The 26,426-nt window shown below is 43.9% G+C and overlaps 1 protein-coding gene across 1 annotated transcript in view; it reads left to right on the top strand.

The window, feature by feature from the left end:
- grik2 (glutamate receptor, ionotropic, kainate 2) overlaps positions 1-26,426 on the top strand; it is a 232,182-nt gene that overhangs the window by 82,393 nt on the left and 123,363 nt on the right. The window lies entirely within an intron of this gene.

The following is a 26,426-nucleotide window of genomic DNA, read 5'->3' as shown; positions in this document are numbered from 1 at the left end:
TCGATGGTGCGTTGTGCTACATCATCGCCAGGCAGGAAAAACAGCAGAGCCGATCTCCTCTCCGGGGACCATCCCCCGGGAGGTCGATGAAGCAGAACGTACCCTTTGCCTACCTGTCTCGGTCCCTGGGAGCCTGACAAGAGCTTCCCAAACCGTCACGGTGACTACGGGATACGATCCATCTCAGCTACGCGGTCCAACTCCCCAGACGCCCGCCCAAGTTTCGGGTATCCTCCAAACCTCAGGCAGAGGGAAGGATGCTCCCGTGCTTCGGGCCGAGGTCGCCACCCCTCTGGTGAGGAAGTGATCATGCTTGTCCCTGTAGCCGCGATGTTCAACGGGTTTTACAGCCCGTACTTCATCGTCCCCAAAAAGGGGGTTGCTAGATCTGCGTACCCTGAACAGGCACCTACTCAAGCTGCCGTTCAGGATGCTCAAGCAGAAGCGCATCCTGGCATCTATCAGATGTCAAGGATGTCACCTGAAGGACGCTTACTTTCATGTCTCGATTCTCCCTCGTCATCGCCCATCATACGGTTCACTTTTGAGGGTCGGGCATATCAGTACAGAGTCCTCCCTTTCGGTCTGTCCCTGTCCCCACGAGTCTTCACAAAGATCATGGAAGCCGCCCTCACTCCCCTCAGGGAGAGAGGTGTGTGGGTACTAAACTATCTCGACGACTGGCTCATCTTGGCACACTCGCGAGATCTGTTATGTACACATAGGGACCTAGTGCTCCGGCACCTAGATCGATTGGGACCACAGGCCAACTGAGAAAAGAGCAAGCTCTCCCCTGTGCGGAGCATCCTCTTTCTTGGTATGGAACTCAACTCTTGTCTCCATCACAGCGTGACTGACTACAGAGCGCGCTCTGTAGCGTATTCAACCGCCAGGGGGGCGTTCGCTCGCGGCAGCTAACACGACTCGCCTGACGCCTCCTCCTGCAGAGTCCGCAGGTGAGCAGATCCCTGCGAGCCACACATATCCCAGGCGACCTGAACCAGACAGCCGATGCGCTCTCTCATCAGTTGACGCCTCGCGGAGAGTGGCGACTCCACCCCCGCGTAGTCCAGCTCATTGGGTACAGTTCGGGCGGGCTCAGGTAGACCTGTTCGCCTCCCTGGACACCACCCTATGCCCGCTAGGGTACTCCCATCCGAGGCCAGCCTCGGCACGGATGCTCTAGCGCAGTGGTTCCCAACCTTTTTTTGTCTGAGACCCCCTTTTTCCCAAGAAAATATTTTAGGGCCCCCTACACATATCTAATGATATTATCGCTCTTGTAAGCTTGCAGCAAGGATGACAAAAAATTGTTGTTTTCAAACAAACGGTATGTTTATTACTATAACCAGATATGTTTATGCACAAATAATAGCCTATATATAATATTTAAAATACAATAACCAAATCATCAGTAGACCAGGAGGCCATTTGTAATTTAAAAATGTAAGCCTATAGGAGTAGCCTATAAATTGGCCTTATTTGAAATGCAATATCAAAAATATAAGTATTCACATTGGTGTGTAAGAAAAAAAGAATAAATATAGGCTATTACAAAATGACTGCTGTCTGGCACCTCAATACTTGCATGTTATTTGTGGGGCTTTATCAATCAGTGTGAGGATTGCTGTTGTAGTGAGTAATAATTCGGTCAATGCTCATTTGATCTCATGAAATTATCCAAAGTTTCAAAAATATTGTTTGCCGTCGTCGTGGTACAGGGCTCTTTACAAAACAAAACAAATAACGAAAGTATGCATGGAGTTGTGCCATTTTTGACACGTCGGTAGACTCGTCTATTTGAAGTGCGAAGTTATTACCACGAAGTCGCACAGAAAGCTGATCCCTCACATCTTCTGACATTGTTGCGATTCGACGTTTGACCGTATTATTTGATAATGGTATCTTAGCCAATTGTTTTGATTTATCCTCTCCAAATAATTCCTTGACAATCTCTGTTGCACATGGCAAAATCAGAGTTTCTGCAATTGTATGCCCATTCTTTGCTTTGCCGATTTTTTCAGCAACTGTATACGGTATTTTTAAAAGTTTCTTGTCAGTAGCTGTGACTTCCCTCATCTCATTTTGGGAGTGTGTCAATTCTTTTGCCTTGCGCTCAAAAAATGTCCTGGGCTTGTCGCGGTATTGAGGATGAGTTGTCTGTAAATGTCTCATTAGTTTGGACGGCCTCATGCATTCGTTAGCAAGGACTTTGGTGCAAATAATGCACTGTAGCAGGGACTCTTTGCTACGAGAAAATGAAATAAAACCGTAGTTCAGGTAACTATCTTGGCATTTCCGGCATTTCGTATTTCCAGTATTGCTAGCACTGCTAAAACTGCGACACGAATTGGTGGGAGCTTCCTCACCTGGGTCCAGTATGCCTGGGTCATTACTATCAGCTGCTGTAGGTGAAGCAGTGGGACTCGGTCGTTTTTGTGGAGGACGAATTACAAATTTGTCCATTTTTTGGTCAGCCAGGGGGATCATGGTTACATTAGCTAAAGTAATATGATCGTTCTCCTTAATGCTCACTGCTCAACACTTTTCAAAATATGACACGACCTCCACAGAGCTCGCTGAGGCCCCCTTGTGGGCCGGGACCCCCCTGTTGGGAACCGATGCTCTAGCGCACAGCTGGCCGTGGGACAAGCGGAAGTACGCCTCCCCCCCAGTGAGCCTCATTGCACAGACCCTGTGCAAGGTCAGGGAAGAGGAGCATCAAGTGTACTAGTTTCGCCATACTGGCCCAACCGGACTTGGTTCTCGGAGCTAATGCTCTTGACAACAGCTCCCCCCTGGCCGATCCCCCTGACGAAGGACCTGCTTTCCCAGGGGAAGGGCACGTTATGGCATCCCAGGCCAGACCTCTGGAACCTCCATGTCTGGCCCCTGGACAAGTAAGTGGTGCCTCTTCTCATCCTGGTGCTCTTCTCGATGAGAAGACCCGCGGAGTTGCTCGATTGGGAACGTGCTGTCCTTCCAGAGACTCGAGAGTAATCTCTCCACTTCCACACTGAACGTGTATGTAGCTGCTATTGCCGCTCATCACGACCCAGTTCCTGGTAAGTCTCTAGGACAGCACAACCTGATCATTTGGTTCCTAAGGGGTGCGGGAAGGCTACCGCCTCACCCACGCTCCGTACCCTCTTGCGACCTTTATGCGGTCCTGGAGCCCCTCGGAGATGCCGCTCTTTCTCACCTCACGATGATGGCGTTCAAGAGGGTAGTGGACCTACAAGCATTCTCCGTGTCCACAGATTGCCTAGAACTCGGGCCCGGTGATTCTCACTCTATCCTGAGACCCCGGCCCGGCTACGTGCCCAAAGTTAACACCACCCCCCCTACACCAGGTGGTGAACTTACAGGCGCTCCCCACCGGGGAGGAAGACCCAACCCCATCCGTGTTGTGTCCAGTACGCGCATTGCGCCTCTGCTTGGACCGCACGCAGAGCCACAGGAGCTCTGAGCAGCTCTTTGTCTGTTTTGGAGATCAGCAGGGAGGGCTGTCTCAAACAGAGATTGGTGCACTGGATCATGGACGCCGTCACTATGGCGTACCTGTCCTAAGAACACCCGCACCCACTGGGTGAGAGCTCTCTCCACACGGAATACAGCCTCCTCGTGGGCACTGGCTCGAGGCGCCTCTCTGGCAGACATCTGCAGAGCTGCGGGTTGGGCTACACCCATCACCTTCGCGAGGTCCTACAGCCTCCGCGTAAAACCGGTATCAGCTCGAGTCTTGCAAGCATCAGGCAAGACTGGCGGCCGGTAGGGTGTACGCCTATGACAGTACCTTCCCCCCTTTCTCCAAAGGGGGTCAGCGTATTAAACTAGCCTCCCTTCTTCCCCCACTGGGTGAAGAACAGGCACTCCATCGATCACTAAGCATGCACCTCCTGCGGGCGGGCTGGGCAGAGCAGCCCTGCCCCTTAGGCCGGGTACCAACTGAGTTATCCACAACATAGCTCTAACCGGACCTAGTGCTACCGGATGTTGTAACCCCCCAGCAGGGTGGTTCCGTCTGATGTATCCTCATGATTGGTTCCCACCTTGGTAACCCATGACCTTCCCTAGGTAGACCTCCACCTCGCGGTTAACTCCTTCAGTACGCACATTCTTCCCATGAGTTCTCCCCCATCGGTGAGACCATGTTGGTATCTCCACTAAACTCCTCCCTCTGGTAGGAAGTGGTCTCTGTAGCGCATCCCCCGCTTGAGGAAGTAACGCTTACCCAGTGGCCTTACGGTGTGAGGCCGAAGGCAGGGGCCTTCCCACCTTTCAAGTAAAGCTCTGGGACCCCCTACCTACCCACTGGTAGGTTACAATTTCGCGGTAGCGCTCATGGCTGACACGCCCAGACCAGTCACCGTCGCTTCACTAGAGATTGTGACAGGGCACAGTGTTGTGGCATTTTCCATAGGAAACCCATCTGTCGGCTCGACACAACGTCGAGAGACCGACAGAAAGGGAACGTCTTGGTTATGGATGTAACCTCAGTTCCCTGATGGAGGGAACGTGACGTTGTGTCCTTCTTGCCACAACACGTGCTGCCCACTGCAGCAGTCGTGAGAGGTCTCAGGCTCCTCAGTACAAAGGTGAATGAAAGAGGCACGCCGTCTCCCTTTTATACCCGGATATCCGGGGGCGGAGTCCGGCATGCAAATTTTATTCGCCAATTTCATTGGCCTTTTCTAAGAAGTCGGAAGCGATTGGTTCTCAGGGACGAACCCCATCTGTCGGCTCGACACAACGTCTCGTTTCCTCCATCAGTGAACTGAGGTTACATCCGTAACCAAGACGTTTTGTGTTCACAACTGAACTCTATTGCTTTTTTACAGTTTATTGTGAAGTAAGAAAAGTGACATTTGAGTGACATCATATCAGAAAGCTCACATAAACTGGTTGCGATTCCCAAAGTGTGGGCAGCAGTGGGCAAAGTTTATAGGCATGCTTCCGGCCATATTTGTTTGTGATATATTTACGGTAGTAAATTTACAAAATATATATTTTTTGGCCATACATCTCTGGTGTGGACATGGTGTGAGCAAGTAAGCTTGTAAATAAACCAACCAAACAAACAAAAAAAACTATACATTAGAAAATACTGATAAGCAAAATTTATTACTGTAGGTTCAACAACCAATGTTTTTAGAAATTGTACCAAATTTGTATGCTGACGATTGGGTGAAGTTAATGTGTACAGTGTTGATTTTACAGAATTCATTATGGAATTGCTGTTCATCAAGATAAAGCCGTGTAGATAAGAGTGAATATTTTTGAGTGGGACAAGCAGCTCCCCTCAGACATCTGTAATGAAGTCGCCTCTGCTGGGAGTAGGTGCTTGTCTCCATTGTTGTGTCAGGAAGCACAGACATACATTACAAACGCAATGGCCTATTGTAAGCACATGGTGGTGAAATGCTCATGGTAGATTAGATAACCCAGTGCTCTCTCACAACAACACTGGGCTGTGAGAGGGGCGGGGGGCAATGACATTACGGCTGTGGCAGAAATACAGATGATTTCCCATTTAACACTCCATTGAGCTCTAGGTTATTCCAAGTCCTGACTAAAGACGAGATGGCGGCGGTACTTTTCAGCAGTTTTTTCATCAAACCCCCCTCCTGCATCTCGCCTCGTGGGACACTGAATCCATTTGGCCACAATAAAGAGCTGGGGGTTGTTTTGTTGGGTCTCTATAGGACAATACCAGCATGTGTAAAATAAAGTGTGTTTGGGAGGTTAGCAAGAGAGCAGAATGAGACAGAGAGATATGAAAAGAAGGTAAAGCAAGACGGTACAACATGAGATAGCAGTGGTCTTCTGCGAGCTTTGGCCTGTCTGGCAAACAAAAATCCTGCAAACTCAATTAAAGGGCAGATTTCCCTCCAGATGAAGGGTGATGTGAAATTATCCCTGCCTGTTAAACCTGTCACTTCATTTCACTCTAATTATTACCTCTGATCCCCAGGAACATTTAGCTAATTGTTTTTCTCTCGTCTCCTTCATTATGTTTGATGCGACATCAAGAAGCTGCTTTATAGCTTAAGCCCTGGGGTCCTTTCCACAGCCAATCTCAAAAACTGATTTTCTTTCTCTCTAAACTGATATTAGCATGACCATGTCCCAGCAAACACAGTATGTTCTGAAGACGTCGCCAGTTAGTCTTCATTTGGTCAGCGTGACATTACTTTGTGACCACGTTCTGAGGACGTCTTGGTGATGTCAAGTAACGCTATAACTCATCTCTAAATTAATCCCAAAGTGAACATTATAGTGACATGGTCACTGACTGGTCTCCAGATGACCTGGACACTAATACACTATGTCATTTTATTAATGTACTGTATCTGGCCATTTCTATTTATTATGTTATTATAAGGGATTCCCGTATAATGGGAATTTATGATTAGAGTAAAATCTGTTATAATGTCAAGACGAATGCTATAAATTCAACTTTTCACAGCTGAAAATATTAAACTGGAGTTTAACAAGACACAAACATTTTAATTGTGTTACTGTTTATTTAGTGTGCATGTTTGCTAAATGCATGCTCTTCTCCATCACAATATTAACGGTCATTTAGTTTTACCTCACTGACTAACATATTACTTTAGCATTTTATTTTTTCCTTACTTATACCTTTACAATGTGAGTGTAAACATTCAGAGAAAATCACTCCAATTATGAATCAAATTTAATCTTTAACGGACAAATTAAATCACAGATTAATGTAAATCTCAATACTGAGAGACAATCTGTTTAAATTAAATTAGAAAAACAATGTTAACAATGTGTTTGTTCGGTCATTGGGAAGTATTCACCAGAAACATTGTTTGCATTATTATTATTTCATCGCAACTAATATGGTCCGATCCAGATGCGACATAATCACTACATTCCAACAACATCCAATGTTACATTTTCAAACCGAATATGGGAATCACAAAGTTACATTGCTAGAACGTTATTTCGTACATCGCTGGAATGAATCTTGTCCAGATACTATCCTCACAACATAACTGTGTTTATAACATATTATCGGCATTTAAAGTGATCTACAGTAGTCATTTTTATTATAATAATAAGCAATAGTTTTTTAGGTTATATATAAGTTAAACAAGATTCAACAATTTTTTTAGGTCGGTCTACTATAACTTAAATTAAATAAGTTAAAATTTTTAGTAGAAAAAGAACAACAAATCACATTTAAAATCCGAACCCTGTATTACTATGTTGGGTTATCGCTACGGATGTAACAATATTATCGATATCGCGTTATCGCAATAGCAAAATTCGTCTCAATATTATCGTGGTACATGACTGTATGAAACAATAAATCTTCTCAGCCTAACGTCGAGAATGTTAGAAAAATATTACCCTAGATGTTACCTTTGGCAAGGTCCATCTGGTGCAATTGTTTTATTTTATAAAAGGGATTTTTAGGTCATTTTACCATCATTATTTATCTCATTCTATAACTCATACCTCGTAGCAACAGTTATGATAAGAGGATAAAGAAAACAGGATGATTTTCAAGTCATCATTTGGCATTTTAAATAGTGCAATAAATACCGTACCGTGGACTTTATACCGAAGCATTATCTTACAGTGAGATTTTGATATTGTTAAGGGGTAAGACACCACGATACAAGGAAAGCACAGAAGTTTATGATTGGTTGTCTGTTGCATGTATTGTGTACACTCAAAGCAATGCAACGTACAGTACACTGCTGAAAGCTTATGGAAGAGATTGAAGGCATAATTATCTGTTATATGATGTGCAGACTGTGATTATAAAATAAAGAAAATATGAGCTGTTGCTGGATTAAAACTAGTAACTGGGAAAAATCAGAAAGCTTTATTTTTTATGCAATTTTAAAAAAAGAGTTGTAATATGAATGTTAATGTGAAGAAGAGAATAATGTTGGATATTTAGAGTTATGCCATAATGTAAATAACCTGTCTGCTGGCTGACTTTCTTATTTCAATCAGAGAAGTCCATTAGAGGCAAATAAATGTGAGTGAAATTAACTGAAATATTATTGCTACTGGTCTAAACAGGGAATCAGTGTGGCTGCTACAGTATCTCATCTCTAGAGAAATCTACAGATACTTTTACAGCCCTCTCACGAGGCAACATTCTGCACACATCTTCAAAGCATTTTTACCTGTGAATTTACCCCTTTTGTCTTTATCCCGTATTCTTCATCATTCAGACATATAATTACATTACTGAAATACAATAGCATCTGGGAGATCAAGACTTGAGATAAAATTCTCTGAACGTGACATGTTGGTAGTAGAAAGCTTCAAAATGTGAAAATCTTGGTTTTGAACGCTTTATTGTATTGTTCTATGATATGGTTTTCTTCTTCCCTAAAGATGATTGGTTGTAACTCTGTTGTTTGCATGAGTTATCATCGGCCTCTTAAGCTGTTCACTTTTGTGAATGAGGTCATTAATATGCTGGTAGAGGGAGGTGATGTGTGACCTTGTGCTGTTGAGCGAGGGGAGGTGAGTGTTGAACATGTGTCTGGGTCCAGTACGTGTTTGAGAGAGCGATGGGCAGATCAGTCGCAGCGCGGCAGAGGAAACTTGAGTGGATCTCTGCTTTCATTTCCCCTGAGGCTTTGCGGGTCGGGGATCTGTCAGCCACAGCGTGTGGGTTTGTCTGTCAAAGCGTTGTTCACGAAATTCAAAGGATATATGCTCAAGCATGATCAATTATAAATTGGGTTTGATGTGATCCGCCCAGCCGTCCATCCTTTCATCTGAAGTGGGTACCTCTTCAAGTGGATGCACCTCACAAGCAGCCATCATTAACACTTTTGGACAAAACAAGAAGTAATTGATGAAGGAATGGCCAACAAATAAATGCACACCATGCACAATGTTAAGTTGATATGGCTCTTCAGACACATATTATTACAATTGTACTATGTACAGTTGTTTTTACATTTGGAAATATAGATTGAAATAAATATTTTACCTATTCAGAATCAGAAGGAGCTTTATTTCCAAGTATGTTTACACACACAAGTCATTTGACTTGGCGACAGGAGCTTAGTGCAGAAGAAAGTGTACACATGGTGCAAACATAGTGCAAATATACATTAAGATAGAAAAAATTAGAAATAAAATAAAAACAATAATGCACTATATACAAAAAGTGAAAAAATATAGACAAAAAACAACATATCATTTTTTAAAAGAGTGTACAGATGTGTTATTTACACGTTTAACCTATTGTTTCTTACAATGTACAGTTTCCAGATGCTATGTGCAATGTGCAAGTGTGTAATGTGATGGACAGTGTGTCGTAAGAGCTTTTAATTGTTCAGGCTGAGTATAGCCTGCGGGAAAAAAGCTGTTCTTGTGTCTGGCTGTTATGGTGGTCAGTGCTCTGTAGCGCCGGCCAGATGGCAACAGTTGGAAGAGGGAGTGAGCTGGGTGAGTGGGGTCCAAAGTGATTTTATTAGCCCTTTTTCTCACTCTGGAGGTGTAGAGATCTTGGAGGTTGGGCAGGGGGCACCAATAATCCTCTCAGCAGTCCTGACTGTTTGTTGTAGTCTCTTAATGTCTGATTTAGTAGCTGAACCAAACCAGACAGTTATGGATGAGCACAGGACAGACTCGATGGCCGAGTAGAACTGTGTGAGCAGCTTCTGTGGCATGTTGAATTACCTCTGCTGGGCTTTTTTCAGGTCCTGAGAGATGGTGGCTCTCCTGGTTTTGCCAAGTGGTTGATATCCTTAGGGCAACATCATGTTGACACTGGGACAACATTTAAATCAACCAATCAGATTTCAGAAATAAGTTTACATTTTATTTTAAGTTTAATCTTCCAACCAGCATTAGGTGCTTCTAGACCATTGTTTCTCACTTATCATTTCCCTCTGATTTTAGGGGTAAGTTATGGTTAGGGTTGGGGTTTGGTGTGGGTTTAGGTTTTATTTATAAAAATGTTGTCCTTAGGTCAACAAAATATTCAGTGTTGTCCTGAGGAGATCAACCACTTGGCAAAATCAGGTCGAGCGAGAGATGGTAGTGCCCGGAACCTGAATGACTCTACTGCAGCCACAATGTTGTTCATGATGGTGAGTGGGGGGAGTGTTCTCCTGAAGTCCGTGATCATCTCCACTGTTTTGAGCGTGTTGAGCTCCAGGTTGTTGTGATTGCACCAGACAGCCAGCTCTGCAACTTCATCTCTCCATTGTGGATGAGGCCAAAATTTCAGGAGCATGACAGAGGAGTCTTTTGCAGTGCAATCGTTTGTATACAAGGAGAAGAGCAGTGGGGAGAGCATCCCTGAGGGGCACCAGTGCTGATTGTGAGAGTCCCGGATGTTTACCCAGCTTCACTAGTTGCTGCCTGTCTGTTAGGAAGTTAGTGATCCATTGACAGATTGGGGTGGGCACGGAGAGCTGGGTTACTTTGTCTGAGAGAAGGTCAGGCATGTATTAAAGGCCGAACTGAAGTCCACAAATAAGGTCCTTGCGTAATTCCCAGGTCTGTCAAGGTGTTGTAGAACATAATGCAGCCCCATGTTGACTGCATCATCAACAGACCTGTTTGCTCTGTAGGCAAACTGAAGAGGATCCAGCAAGGGTTCAGTGATGTCCTTCAGGTAGGCCAGGACCAGTCTCTCAAATGACTTCATAACCACAGACGTGAGAGTGACAGGTCTGTAGTCGTTAAGTCCAGTGATTTTTGATTTTTTTGGGGACCGGAATGATAGTGGAGCATTTGAAGCAGTGGGGAACTTCGCACAGCGGCAGGTGAAACACCTTCTGGGCCTGGAGCTTTCTTGGTCTTCTGCTTCTTGAAGACCCGGTTCACATCCTCTACACATACCTTAAGTGCAGGTAGAATGATGGGGGAGGCAGGAGGGGGGGTTGCACGGGGGGTGGGTGAATGTGTGAAGTGCAGATCAGATCAGAGCGGGTGTGGAGTGTGAGTCTGGTCTTTTCAAATCGGCAGTAAAACACATTCAGATCATCAGCCAGTTGTTGATTCTCCACAGACTGTGGGGGTGGTGTCTTGTACTTGGTGATGTTCTTCAGACCAGTCCATACTGACGCTGGGTCGTTGGCCGAAAACGTTTTTTTCAGCTTTTCAGAGTAGCGTTTTTTAGCCACTCTGATTTCCTTTGTTAGTCTGTTCCTGGCCTGATTTCATCCCCACTTTTGTAAGCATCCTATTTGGTGTGACGAAGCTGTTTGAGTTTTCCAGTAAACCATGGTTTATCATTATTGAATGACAAGAATGTCCTGGTAGGAATGCACATATCCTTACAGAAACTGATATATGAAGTCACAGTCTGTGTGAGCTCATCCAGATCGAAACAGGCTTGTAAATCCTGCTCTGCTTCATTAGTCCATCTTTTTACAGTCTTTGTTACAGGTTTAGCTGTTTTCAGTTTCTGCCTGTAGGTTGGTATGAGATGAACTAGACAGTGATCAGAGAGCTCCAAAGCTGCTCGTGGGACAGAGTGATATGCATCCTTAATAGCATTGTAACAATATATTCCTGTCTCTGGTGGGACATATAATGTGCTGTTTGTATTTTGGCAGTTCACGGGAGTGATTTGCTTTGTAAAAATCACAGAGGATGATTAAAACAGAGTCTGGATACTTCTGCTCAATTTCTGTTATTTTTTCAGCCAGTTGTTGAAGCGATGTGCTCACGCACGCGTCTGGGGGAATGTACACATTCCCGAGGATGAAAGAGGAAAACTCCCATGGCGAGTGGAAAGGTTTACAGTTTATGAAAAGTGCCTCTAAGTTAGGACAGCATAAAGTTTTTAGCATTGTTACATCTGAACACCAACTTTTGCGATGCGATCCGCCCTGAACAGCTGGAAGCCCGGCAGGTGAAGCTCGTTGTCCGGAATGGCTTCACTTAGTCAGGTTTCAGTGAAGCACAATACATCAGAGTTTGAAAAGTCCTTGTTGATGCGGGTGATGAGAAGTAGTTCATCCATTTTGTAAGGAAGGGAACGGACATTCAAAAGATGAATGCTTGGGAGCGCTGTTCGAAAGCCGCGCTCGTGTAGCTTAGCCAGCTCACCAGCACGCTTCCCTCTTCTGCGTTTGTTCGCGCGTTTGAACAGCAGCGCTGTACCTCTGTACCTACTTATTCTTTATAGTGATTCTACCAAAGATCAATGCAAAGCAGTAGAACTGTGGTAAAATGACTATTGTCCAGCCTTACGTGACTTATTACAGTTTAATAAAATAGAGGTCGATACAATGACTTTCATTGGTAAGTCTTTGTTTCTGCTGTTCTCCTGTGTTCTTGGACTAAAAAAGTTTATCTCTGTCGTGCTTCTGTTGTGGAATTGTACACCACCAATATGACAGAAGGACTGACCCTCAAAACTAACTTGCAGTGCAATGTTCCCTCAATGACCATACACAGGATTCGATGTTTAGATGTGCTGTGCTTTACCCACTTTTCTGACACCCGAGCCACCACGGAAAACAAATATTGTTATGGATTCTCTGCTGGCTCCTTCGTCCCTGCTTGTCCCACCAAGCTCCTTGGCTCCTTCGCCCCCTCTGTTTCCACTCAGCTTCTTGGCTCATTCGTCCCATCTGGTTCTGCCTAGCTCCTTGGCCCTTTTGTCACTGCAGGTCCCTCTCAGCTCATTGGCTCCTTCTTCACAACAGGTTCTGCCCAGCTCCAAGTTCCTTCGTGCCAGCTCGATGGCTACTTTGTCCATGCTGGTCCCATCCAGCTCCGTGACAAACTCCTCGGCAACCACCACCTCTGCTGGTCTCTTGCAGCTCCTTGGCTCCACCCTGCCATCATCCGGTAGACTCCACCTTGGTCAATTGTCACTCTGGTTCCACTCCGGCCTTCTGGCTCCACTTTCGTCCTCACCTCACACCACTGTTGCTCTAGACAGCCATGCCCCTTCTCCTCCTTTGTCCCTCAGGCCTTCCTAGCTTCACCTGAAAGTCCCCCCAGGGCTCCACCTTGGCTCTCCTTCCTGGTATTTCTCTCGGTTGATTGCTCTAGCTGCCTGCCTCTCGCCAGTTATGCTTGGTTATCTTTATGCATGTACAGAATACAGAAAACACTGCTAATAAACTTGTATAAGTTGTATAATGTATAATGATTAACAATGAAAACAAGGTGTCACTAGATATATCAAGGGACATTTTTGGATATAAAATATTAGATCTGTGTTTGACCAGGACATAATTTAGCTTCAGTGCCCACGTGTCATTAGTTTGACTGTCTGACTGTTTATCGGTTGCCAAAAAATATAGCTATTTAATGCATTATTTTAAAAAATCAGCTGATGTCAACTGACGAACAGGTGTATACATCCTATTGACTTTTTTACGACAGCTTCAAACATGGCTTCTCCGCCCCGACATTTTCAAATGTCTTTTTCCACAGTACTTTGTTTCTCTCTCATAATAAGTCAGCACTCTCGTACAATCTAGTTGATCTGCACAGGAACCTCTCATCCTCTGTTTTCATTACCCCATCACTCCATCACTCATGTGCAACAGTCATCTTCAGGGGTCATTTCCCTACATCGTTTCCCAGACAAGCGGCGAGATGCGATATGCAGAAAGCATATTGTCATTACAACAGAAAAGCCGACCATAATAATGATACATTTTACACAGTCAATTTGCCTCCCCATTGAGCCCGTTCTCATGACAACATTTTAAGATCCTAATGGCAAGGTGCAACCCATCTCTTCTGCTCTTAATGCCCTTGGTGTGGGTCTACATAAAAAAAACTGGATTTAAGACAGTCGACGGCATTCGCTAAGGCTGGGCGGAGTCCGAAGGCAGTGTCGAGGGAGAAATTACACATAGCAGTGAAAGAAACAAACACAAAGCTCCATCTGGAATATTGCCCCTGGCAGGATCGCAAAAACAAACAACAGCCTGGGGGCAGTCCTTTCTCATTCAATCTACGCCAGTATTTGCCTGTCCATATTGCCTCTGATGTCTTTGGATTGTTGAGTTCTGGTCCCATAGCTCAACAGGATGAAAAATAATAACAATTAATGGAATAGTTATACCTAAATTAAAAATGTTTATCCTCAAGTCATTCTGAACCTGTAAGCTATACATGTCTCAGTTTCACACAAAAGAACATTTGAGTTTTTTTTGGACAAGTGGAAAATAAGTTCTTTAGACTATATAACAATAAAGTGCATTTTTTGAAGGACCTTTTGCTGACAAGTTCTTTGGGGAACCAAAGTACAGTATGGCTGTAAAATGGCACCATTGTTTTTTAAGTGTACATGGCTTCAGAAATATTGCATATAGTCTGCTTTAACAATCCCCTTTCATCTGTTTTGGGGCTTGAAAGATGTGGTCAATATGAAGCATGTTATATTCTTTTCTCCTTTTTTTATAGTGTTTTATGGAAGAAATAAAGCATACAGGTTTGGGAGATTTTCTGAATGAATTTTCATTTTTGGCTGTCCTATAATGCCATTACATTAAATGATACTGGCAAATATATTCTGTGTAAGACTCCTCAAAAAAATTGTAGAATCCTTTGCAGTTATATGCCTTTTAATGAGTTATGGGTTGGTGAGAGTTGTTTAGTCTGTGCAGGATTCAACCTTCTAGCTGTCAACCTTCACTCTCATTAGAATGACACACCAATATCACACTCCGCGCACCCTTCTTCAAGCAATTTTATGATTCATTGAGCTCAATGAAGGCCATTTATTACTGTTTATTTATCAATAATGGGGTCTCTATCATTTGGATTTGGTGCTGAGAAGAGAAGGGATTTTGAGATTGTGATGAAATGTAGAAAGATGTTTTGTCATTGACAGAATACGACTGTAATGTAAATCAGCCAGCTGTGCTCATGTTATATGGACTAGTAAATAATACTAAGGGATAGGTCAGCATAACTTTCTGGGTGTTACATCAGAAAATGTGAAAAGGAATCGAGGCAGTTGGGGAGAATAAGCAAGCTTGTGTGTGTGTTGGTCATGGTTTTGACAATCAAGGCAACGGGAGTAAACATTATAATGCTCAGGAGCTACAAAGCAGGATCCCATAGGCCTCAAGGGAAATACTTTGTTTTTTATATTATAATGTATATAATATAATATAGTACATTAGCCATGTAATGAATTACAATTCTCATGTTTCATGCAATACATACATAATTGTTTAAGGAAGCTATATAAGCAAATTTTTTGTGATTTGTGAATTTTTTAATTGAAGAACATTGTGACACAATGGGAAGTTTGGGTTAGCAGTGGAAATTAATACAAGAAAATAATTAATAGAAGATGAAAACTCAACACCATTATACGAAGATGGTTGGTAGTGTTGTGAATTGAGTAGAGTGAGAACCAACAGACAATAGCTGCCATGATGAAAATAGCAAAATTGGCATAACCAAACAGAGTGACATAGGGGTATGTTTTTGAAATAGGGAATCGAAAATATTATTTGTTCAGAATACAAACAGCAAAAGTCATTAAAAAATCCTCAGCAGGTCTTTGTTTGTGTGTGGGGACACCAGTGGTAGAATTATTCGCTAAATACACAAAATTTGGCCCCATGTTGAATTTAACCAACGATGAAAAGTAGGGGCCCTGGGGCCAAACATCACATCACGTATCAGACATCCGAACAGCCTAAAAGAAATAACAATCATCATTATGTGCTGTCTTAATATGACTCTACTCAAATCAGTAATGAATTTCATTTTGGCCTTGACACATACACCCCTGAGTCTAAAATGTTTCACTCTGGTTTGAAATGCTGCAATGCCTACTCTGACTTTTTGATTTTTTTGAAAATGTGCCCAGATTTCCCCAAACATTGTGCTGAATTTTTTTTATAAATGCATAATAACATAATAATAAACATATGCATTTCTGTTGTGTTCTGTATTGCGGCTAAATTATCATGTGTTTTTTTATTTATATAGTTTTGTGGGTTATTTTCATTGTGTTTCGGGTTATTATGAAGATTTACACCTTTGGGCCACTGTAATAAACATACTTTCCCTATCTGCAGCATTGCTTATAACCAACATAATGTGCTTGTGCTGTTTTTTTTTCACACACACACATGTACACATTTGTGTCTATGAAGTATTTATTTCTCTAGTCTTGGGATTCATGCAAAATATTCACAAACACGGAAGCAATACTCCTCAGCATCAGCATACTGGGTGCAGTCTGGGATTTATAAGCAGAGCACAGAGTGACTGACAGCACCACTGATGTAGTGTGTGCACATGCCTCCCTATGGGAAGATTCATTGTGTAGCACTCTGTCTGGGGTGAGGGTCAGCATGTTTAGGTTGCAAAAGCATCCGTTGTGTTTGGATAAAGGAAAATGGACTGTGCAACATTGAAAGCGAAATTAATTCATCTTTAAAACCCCTTGAAATCTAAACGTGGCTTTTACTTAATGCTGATCAGCTTCAGGTTTAATATCTATAGGTAATCAACAGCTGACAATATAAACTTTTAACGGTAAGTTTTATGTCGTTATGTTATGTTATGTTATGTTATGTTATGTTATGCTGAATGGGAAATCCTAATATAGAATATAAAAAAATGATACAGGATCAAAAACTATTATTTGAAAACGGTACGCAAGAAAATGTTTCTGGTTAAATTGTTTAATTTAGATGAAATAATTTGAGTGAATGCTAATGAATTAATCTCAGGATGTGATACTGTAATACATAACAACATGGTAACATTTGTATCCCCAGCCCTGAGCAGGGATTAAGAGAAACCTCCCTGGCAGACCTCCACATTCGAACAATTCAAAAAAGTGTTGAAAGCAATCTAAGCAGAAAAGATTAAATCTTTCAGCACAAGCCGGGAGAGCAAGTGCGAATTGGGTGCACAATGGAAATACATGTGCAGTAAGACTCACATCGGCTGACACAGGGGAAAAAGCGGCTTTTAAAGTGTTTAGCTTTGATTTCATTCAGGAGTGTCATAATTGATTTTAATGAGATGTGTATAGAGGGAAGTGGTTGCATTACTCAATCATTTTCCTTTTTGCCTGTTGGGCTCAGCTACAGAAATGTACATCACTCTCCAGCATCCACAATCATAATACTCTGCCTCAATCTCTCTCTCCCCCTTTTTTCCTTTTCCTGCTTCACCTCTATGTAGCTGTGTACCGAAATAGTAAAAAATAGCTTAAAATAAAACAAATAAAATGTTGGTGAGTAAAACAGTTGTCAGATGAAAAGCTTTAAATCAGAGACATACAGTAATCTTTCTTATGCATTCTGTACATATTTGATGTGACACAGTGAAAACAAATATTTGAGAAGTCGAACTGCATTGGGACTCTAGTCAGGAAACTAGGAACAAAATACTGAGGGAAATAAAATTCGGAGTAGCTTCATGCTTACGGTTTCAAAAAGACATGACTCAGAACAAGATACACAAGGACGTAACAAAGTAACAAAAGACATTTGGAGATGAATGTCTTCAAATGCTTCTCCTAGAAACAAAACTGTACTATTTTTCTGACAGTGTGTTAGTGATACGTTGCTAAATTTGTCATTTATTTATTATGCAAATTTGCTTCTCATTTTGCATTTATTTTGTAAGGATGTTGTAACATACAGTATTTTATATGGGCGTGCTTGTTTCTCTTTAACATAATATATTAAAAAAAAAATTAAATAAATGAAATGCAAACATATTTTTAAGGCTAATAGAAAATATTAATACGTGTGATCCAATGTGTTTTCCAATTTACCCACTATTAAATTAAAAAAATAAAACTATAAAAGTTAAGTTATCCTGGGGATTCGTTTTATACTTAATTTACTCTAGAATCTTCAGCTTGTTTTAGCTTCGCCAGTCTTTTGCAGACTGGATGTGTTGCTCTAGTATAGATTAAACCAGGCCAATAGATTCATAAAGCTTTGATGAAAATCTGAAGAAAATAAAGGCACGAAATCGAATGCACCCTGAGCTTTGAATCAGCCCCCATCTTCCACCGCTCCATCACTCACATCAGCGCTAATACACACGCGCACACACACACGCACACACGCACGCACACGCACGCACACACACGCACGCACGCACGCACGCACACACACACACACACGCACACACACACACACACACACACACTAACAGACACACACTAACAGACAGGTACTAGCGGCGCTCATTCAATATTCTGGTGGGGGCTCTGTCTTCTGTTTGTCCGATGTTATTACTTATTTATTATTCACAATGCATAAGCCCGCCTAGTTGACGTACGCTGCTTTACCGGTGGGCTGGGTGACTAAGTATAATGTGTATTCTCTGCAGATAGGCAGCAGGGCCCCCGTCTCGATGGTCCCCTTTTAATGGCCTAGCCAGATGCCGGGATCAGGGGAATGGGGTGATCGGTCATGTGAATTCACGACACGTTCCCGCCTGACAACGTCTCATCCTATGCCTCAGCTTGGGGTCTCGTCTCCCTTTAAGACCAGCAACTGCCACTTTGCGCTCCCCGTGCACTCTGATTGATTGACAGACGTGGAATGGCGAACAAGTGATTATGAAGCCGATCTGTGTGTAAGTGTAGAATGAGGTAGGAGGGTGATTGACAGCTTTGTAGCAGTGTGAAAAAGCCACAAGTCAAACTCTCCATATACACACACACATCCCTCTAGTCATTCTGACCACCAGCTGGCGACTGAAGCCCAAAGCTGGACACTCGCATCCCGCGGCATTTCACACCCATTGACTTTCATCAACACTTCCTTTGGATAGATTAATAATGTTGTAGCGTTTTTCCCTCGTACAGTCATTAGTAAACCTTGTTAAGGGTGGCACCAGCTAGCACGTCGGGTAGAAAGCATTTATTTATAACAACTGTCTACATATGGTTTCAGCGGCAACAAACGCTATGTGGCCCAAACTTAGCTTCCGATGGACATCCACAAAGAATCAAACTGTTGAGTAGTTTTTAATTAAATACAATTAAATATTAATGTAAAAAAAAGCATGCACATCCACAAGCCACAGGGGCTCAGGGGCTCAGGTGCAGGACAAAAATTAAGTGAATCTAATCTAAATAAACAAAATGTCTGCACACTGAAAACTGAAGACCTGGCGGTCATAATTTATGGAGCAGTTTTCAGTCTGCTGCCTTACATTTATTCAGTTTAAATAATTAAATATATATAGCCACTAGCCAGACCAATAACTATACACATTTAATTTAGGGCCAGGCGCATGCGTCCAATGAAGCGTCTATAGATTAATATAATATAATTAAATTATTAGCATGTCAAAAATGCGTGAATAAACGGCTAGCCCTTCTCACGTAAAGCACACTGAGACCAAATACAGTTGGTCTGTTTTATTACAGCAACTTGAAGCACTTTAAAAATGTGTAATTTGAAACTGATGTCAAATGTTTATCCAGTTCCAGTTCTTTTGTTTGAAAGTATTTGCCATTTATACCAAGCACCTTTATTATAGTCTTGCAGCTTTTTGCACACCGGAGCCCTCTAACTGACATGTAAAGGAAAGCATCACAGTTCATTCATTATGTGTCGTATAGTGGTTTTAAACAATCATAATAGTCTCTGCAAATAATTGTACACAACATATGAAAGTGTGTGAACACTCAAGGTTCATTCATTACAAAAGCTTTATGTGCAAATTATTTCAGTCTTGTGTACAATATGAATAAATAGTTTAATAAGCAGACTGTGTGCATTTTATGGGCCATCTGAGATACCTTCATCCATTTTGAATTTATCTTTTCACTGAGCCTGGCTACCTTACAATTTGGCCCAAACAACTCTCATGTCAATGTAATGTCCGCAGTTGTGGACTCACCATCAGGAGCACTAGTGGCTACCTGCTGTAATATCAAAATGGGTATAATCTATATTAGCAGGCTCATTGTACTGCTGAATGAAAAAATGTTGAAAATGAACAGTCAAATTAAAGGAGGTGGTGTTGTGACCTTACAGAAGCCGAGCAGTTTAACAGTTAAAGAATATACTGTAAGATATTATCAGCTAAACACGAGATTTTGGATCTGATGTGCTTATTTGCTCTGGTTATCTGGCTTTCAGTAAATCCACTTTAAAATACATGTAAAGTGGGAGGTCGTCAATGCTGTCTACAAATTATTTAAAACTTAAAGGGATACTCCACCCCAAAATGAAAATACTGTCATTTAATCACCCTCAAGTTGTTACAAACCCAAAGATGTAATTGTTCTGCTGAACACAAAGAAATATATTTGGAAAAATGTTAGCAACTGACATTTCTGGGAAACCTTTTTTTGTTCTGTTGAACAAAAAATAAGATATTTTGAAGTATATAGGAAACACTTATAGGGCACCTTTATCTGCCATTTAAATGTTTCCTACTACACTGTAAAAACAAATTTGTTTACTTAATTGAATTGTGCAAACTCGTTGCCTTGATTCAATTAGGTATGCTTAACTAAATTAAACTAAACGTTTAACTTACTAAAATGATAAAGTATTCCTTACTTAAATTAATTAAGTTGATATTACTAAATTTTACCTGTAATTTTATGTAAACTAAACTCAATATTGCTTGTCTCATTAGTACTTTTTGGTGTCATGCATAAATCACTGCATGTAAGTCTAAATACAATGAGCAAGTAAGATGAGAGACATCTCACTACTGGCATTAGCACAGTTAATGCTCTTTGAATGATGCAATACACATGATGGCTGCACTTTAACCTTCCACAGCCTAAGCACATGGACCACTTTTCTGAAGAATGGTAACCCCAAAACTCAAACATATAACAAACTCTTCTAAATCTCAAAGATAAATGAACAATAAACACAAAAAAGTCTTTATCTTTACTGAAATGCACATAAAATAACACTACACATTGATCTGCTTTGGGCAATAAAGTCCAAGATCACCTTTAAGCCCCAGTCTTGACTTCATCTGGTCTTAGAGTGTCTTGTATTGATCCAGTGTTTGCTCTTATTAAACTCTTTTACATGATCAGGGCTCTCAAGTCACACGCATTCACCATGAGACTGTTCTGTTCACACGCCCACACACAACACCTTGTATTTCTCACGCGAGAGGTTGAAGCCCACCTAGGGGAGGTCATGGGTTACCAACATGGGAACCAGACCATGAGGATACATCAGACGGGACCACCCTGATGGGGGGGTTACTACGTGTTGAGCACTAGGTCCGGTTAGAGCTATAAGATAGCTAACTCAGCTGATACCCGGCCTAAGGGGCAGGGCTGCTCCGCTCATCCCGGCACCAGGACGTGCTTAGTAATGCCTATTCTTCGCCCAGTGTGGGGAGAAGGGAAGCGGAATAGCACACTGACCCACCTTAGGAGAAGGGAAGGCGCTTTCGCAGGGGTATGCCCCACCGGCCGCCGGTCTCACCTGTTACCATGCAAGACTCGGGCTGACACCGGTTCCACGCGGATGCTGTAGAACCTAGCGAAGGTATTGGGTGTAGCCCAACCCGCAGCTCTGCATATGTCTGCCAGAGAGGCACCCTGAGACAGTATCCACAAGGAGGCTACACCCCGGGTGGAGTGTGCCCTCACAACCAGCGGGCACAGGTGATCTTGGGACCGGTATGCCATAGCGACAGCGTCCACGATTCAGTGCGGCAGTCTCTGTTTGGAGACAGCCCTCCCCTTTGGCTGACCTCCAAAGCAGACAAAGAGCTGCTTAGAGCTCCTAAAGCTCTGCGTGCGGTCCAAGTAGAGGCGCAGCGCGCGTACTGGGCACAACACGGATGGCGTTGGGTCTTCCTCCCCGGTGGGGAGCGCCTCCAAGTGCTTGGTCCCGAAAGGGAGTGGTGGGAATTTTGGGCACGTAGCCGGGATCTCAGGATATCAGATAGAGAGTCTCCAGGCCCGAACTCTAGGCAATCAGTGGACATGGAGAATGCTTGTAGGTTCCCTACCCTCTTGATGGAGGCAAGCACCACCAGGGGAGCTGTCTTCATCGTGAGATGAGAAAGAGCGGCGTCTCTCAGGGGCTCGAAATGGGGCCTCTGAAGGCCCCCCAGGACCACATCGAGGTCCCAAGAGGGTACAGAGCGCGGACGAGGCGGATTCACCCTTCTCGCACCCCCTAGGAACCTAGTGATCAGGTCGTGCTGTCCCAGAGACTTACCAATGACTGGTTTGTGATGAGCGGCAATGGCGGCTACATAAACTTTCAGTGTGGAAGGGGAGAGATTGCTCTCAAGTCTCTCCTGCAGGAAGGACAACACGCTCCCGATCAGGCAACTCCGCGGGTCTTCTCCTCAAGAAGAGCACCAGAAGAGTTGCCACTTAAAGGCATACAGCTGCTTAGTGGCAAGAGTGATCGTTTCAACCACCGCAGGTGGTAGGCCACTCAGGATCTGCCGTCCAGGAGCCAGACATGGTCCAGAGGTCTGGTCTCAGATGCCAAAAAAAAAGAAGGTCCTTCGTCAGGGGAATCGGCCAGGGGAGTTCTCGTCAGGAGCATTAGCTCTGAGAACCAAGTCCGGTTGGGCCAGTACAACGCAACTAGTAGCACTTGATGCTCCTCTTCCCTGACCTTGCACAGGACCTGTGCATTGAGGCTCACTGGGGGGAAGGCGTACTTCCACTTGTTCCACGGCCAGCTGTGCACTAGGGCATCCGTGCCGAGGGGGGCCTTGGACAAGGAGGACCATATCGGGCAATGGGTGGTGTACAGGGAGGCGAACAGGTGTGCCTGCCCGAACTTCACCCAAATGAGCTGGACTGCGCGGGGGTGGAGTCGCCACTCTCCGCGGGGCGTCGACTGACGAGAGAGCATATCAGCTGTCTGGTTCAGGTCCCCCAGGATGTGTGTGGCTCGTAGGGACTTCATCACCTATTGACTCCACAGAAGGAGGCGTCGGGTGAGTTGTGATAACTGCCATGAGCGAATGCCACCCTGATGGTTGATATATGCCACGGCAGTCATGCTGTCCGAGCGGACCAGCACATGCTTGTTCTGCACGAGAGGTTGCAACCTCTTCAGTGCAAGCAGCACAGCCAACCACTCCAGGCAGTTGATGTGCCAACGGGAGCCCGTCCATTGACCCGAGACTGCGTGCCCGTTGCACACGGCACCCCAACCCTGCAGGGAGGCATCTGTCGTCACCGCGACATGCCTCTAAACCTGCCCAAGAGGGACCCCTGTCCGCAAGAAGGTCATCGAAGACCAAGGGGTTAGGGTGCATCGGCAGAGAGGCGTAATGAAAAAAAGCCTGCTGCCGGTGTGCCACGCTCTCCAGGGAACCCGACTCTGTAGCCAGTGCTGGAGCGGTCTCATGTGCATCAACCTGAGGGGGATCTCTCCCGCCAAGGATACCACTTGCCCCAGGAGTCTCTGAAATAGTTTCAGGGGGACCGCTGGCTGCCGCTTGAAGAGGTTCAAGCAGTTCAGCACTGACTGTGCGCACTCAGTGGTAAGCCGCGCTGTCATGGAGACAGAGTGGAGTTCCATACCAAGAAAAAATATGCTCTGCATATGCTCTACATAGAGGGAGAACTTGCTCTTTTCCCGGTTGACCTGTAAGCCCAAACGATCTAGGTGCCGAAGCACCAGGTTCCTGTGTGTACACAACAGATCTCGCGAGTGTGCCAAGATGAGCCAGTCGTCGAGATAGTTGAGTATGCGCACCTCCTTCTCCCTGAGGGGAGCGAGGGCGGCTTCCATGTCAGGATCAGGATGCGTCAGGATGTGCTTCAGTGTCAGCATCCTGAATGGCAGCTTGTGTAGGTGCCTGTTCAGGGTACACATATCTAGAATGTGGCGCAGCCCCTCGCCTTTCTTGGGGACGATGAAGTATGGTCTGTAAAACCCGCAGGACATCTCGGCTAGAGGGACGAGCTCGATCGCTTCCTTCGCCAGGAAGGAATCGCCAGTGGCGACCTCGGCCCAAAGCACGGGAGCATCCTTGCCTCGAACAGAGGTAAAAAGGACACACCGAAACTTGGTCGGGCGTCTGACAAAATAAATCGCATAGCCGAGACGAATCGTCCTCCTTAGCCACCGTGACGTCTGGGAAGCACTAACCAGGCTCCCAGGGACCGAGACAGGGGGACTAGGGGTTCGATCTGCTTCATGGTCCGCGAGCCTGTGGCTGATGGATTGACGCTCACGGTTATCCCCATATCACCCTCGCCGCTCACCGTGGTGGACGGCAGGGTCGAAGCCGCTGCTGTCACGGGACGGGAAGCAGACGAGGTGGTGGCTGGGTCCATAAAGAACCCGTGACCGCAACGTCTGGATCGTCATCCTCCCACAGTGCGGGCAGAACGTATCCACAAATGCCGCCTCAGCGTGCCGGATAACCAAACACTTGAGGCAGACGTCGTGTCCGTCCCCCTCCTCGATGAGTGTGTTGCATCCACGAGAACAGCGGGACATACCACGCTGAAGAAATTCGCTCTTTTAGAACACCTCTGGTAATGCTGAAACGTCAAGGGGAAGTCGTCGAAGAAAAGGGACAGTCCGCTGCACCACGTCGTAAGATTCCAAGATTCCAGCAGTTCTGTGAGAGGATCAGAATAGAAATGCGAAGGCTCCGAAGAACAAAATGTGAATGAATGCAACACGCCATCTTCCCTTTATACCAGGATATCCGGGGCGGAGACCAGCATGCAAATTTCATTCGCCAATTTCATTGGCCTTTTCATAGTCAGTCAGAGATGATAGGTTCTCAAGTCAAACCCTATTCTGTCGACACAACGTCGAGAGACCGACAGAAAGGGAACCCACAATAATAACCCTCAAATAGTTTGTCTGCGAAGTCTAAAAGAACATTACATGCAGTTTAATGAGTGTAATGTTTTAAAATCATGATAACAATATCGAGAGCAATTTTTTTTGTCTTAAATCAGCCTTAAATTACATTAAAATGTAGCCTATTCACTTTAAGTTACATTGATCTTACAACATTATGTAATATTGGTGTAAATATGGCACATTTGAGCAGCAATAAACAGTCTTTGTATAAAACCATGTCATGCATTCTTCAATTTTTAGCATTTGGATTTTATGATTCCTGCATATATAGTGAGAGCTGATGTTGGGGAATATAGCCAATGTCATGCTAAATTGTTACTGATGCAGTCAAAAACTCTCCATCTGCTTTGCAAGAAGCTTTAGCTTTAAATTCTACTTATAAATTCTTAAAAATTCTTTAAATTCTTAATATTCTTTTCAGTTATGATAAGATTAGGCTACATCTCTTAAAGCAGAGTGCTCTGGTTCCCTTTCTGTCGGTCTCTCGACGTTGTGTCGAACCGACAGAATGGGGTTTGTCTTGAGAACCTATCATCTTCTGAGTATTTAGAAAAGGCCAATGAAAATTGGCGAATGAAATTTGCATGCCGGGCTCCTCCCCGGATGTCCGGGTATAAGAGGGAAGCCGGCGTGCTCATTCATTCACCTTTGGTCTGAGGAGCCTAAAGCATCCTCCCCCGACCGCTGGGGTGGGCGGCCAGTGTTGTGGCATGAGGGACACAACGTCTCGTTCCCTCCATCAGGGAACCGAGGTTACATCCGTAACCAAGAAGTTATCATTTCAGTAACGTTTTACATACACACAGCTTCACATACATGATCAGGGCAAGTTCTACAATCCTGCTATATGTGTGCAGTATGTACATTGATCTTGTTTGGGGGCACATTAATTTTTATTTTTGATAAATAATTTTAAAATATAAAAAAATATTTGTCTTATTTGAATGAATTTGTCTGTTCTTTATTAGATTTAGCAATTGTTATAATTTGTAGTTGTGCTGGGCAATTATAGGTAAAATAGCAAAACTTGAGACAATTGGGTGGGGCCGAATTTGAGTGGCTCCTACCACAACAGATGTAATCTCACTCCAAACTTTTGATAAAACTTGAGAGCCCTGTGCACGATTAATGTGATTCATTTCAAATGCTTAATTTTCTGAAATATGCCTGTTTGTGTTCCTTTGGAAATGTAGTTTTGGGCGGCTCTTATTGACTCAGGACTTCTAGTCAGGCTGTCATCTTCAGACATGCTGGTTTATCTCTGATTCATTTCACAGCAGCAGTTAAAACAGGCTTGTGTGAAGTCGCGCTAATATTAGGGCAGACCCATCTTTAGCCACAACCTCGCGGCAGACAATCAGAGACAAAAGCTGGAAAATGACAGGTTTGGCTGTGATTTATTTGACAGGATAGCAATTTCGGAAGCCCCTTCAGGCATCATTTCCATACTGGCCCAGTCTGGGATTCTGGGTGTTGTGATTGCTTTTCAATCATCCAAGGCAAACACTAATTAGATTTTGGGCTGTCAGTTGGTGCACTAGTCAACTGAAGGCTTCCCTGACACGTTTTCATTGTTAGACGTAATCTGTGATTGGCCGTTGAGTTGAATATGCTGCAGTTGCACATTGTGACATTGAAGTTTTA

The sequence above is a fragment of the Triplophysa rosa genome, linkage group LG8 (genome assembly GCF_024868665.1).
Source record: "Triplophysa rosa linkage group LG8, Trosa_1v2, whole genome shotgun sequence".
NCBI lineage: Eukaryota > Metazoa > Chordata > Actinopteri > Cypriniformes > Nemacheilidae > Triplophysa > Triplophysa rosa.
Note: the sequence above shows the minus strand (reverse complement) of the source record. Positions and strands in the feature narration are given on the sequence as shown.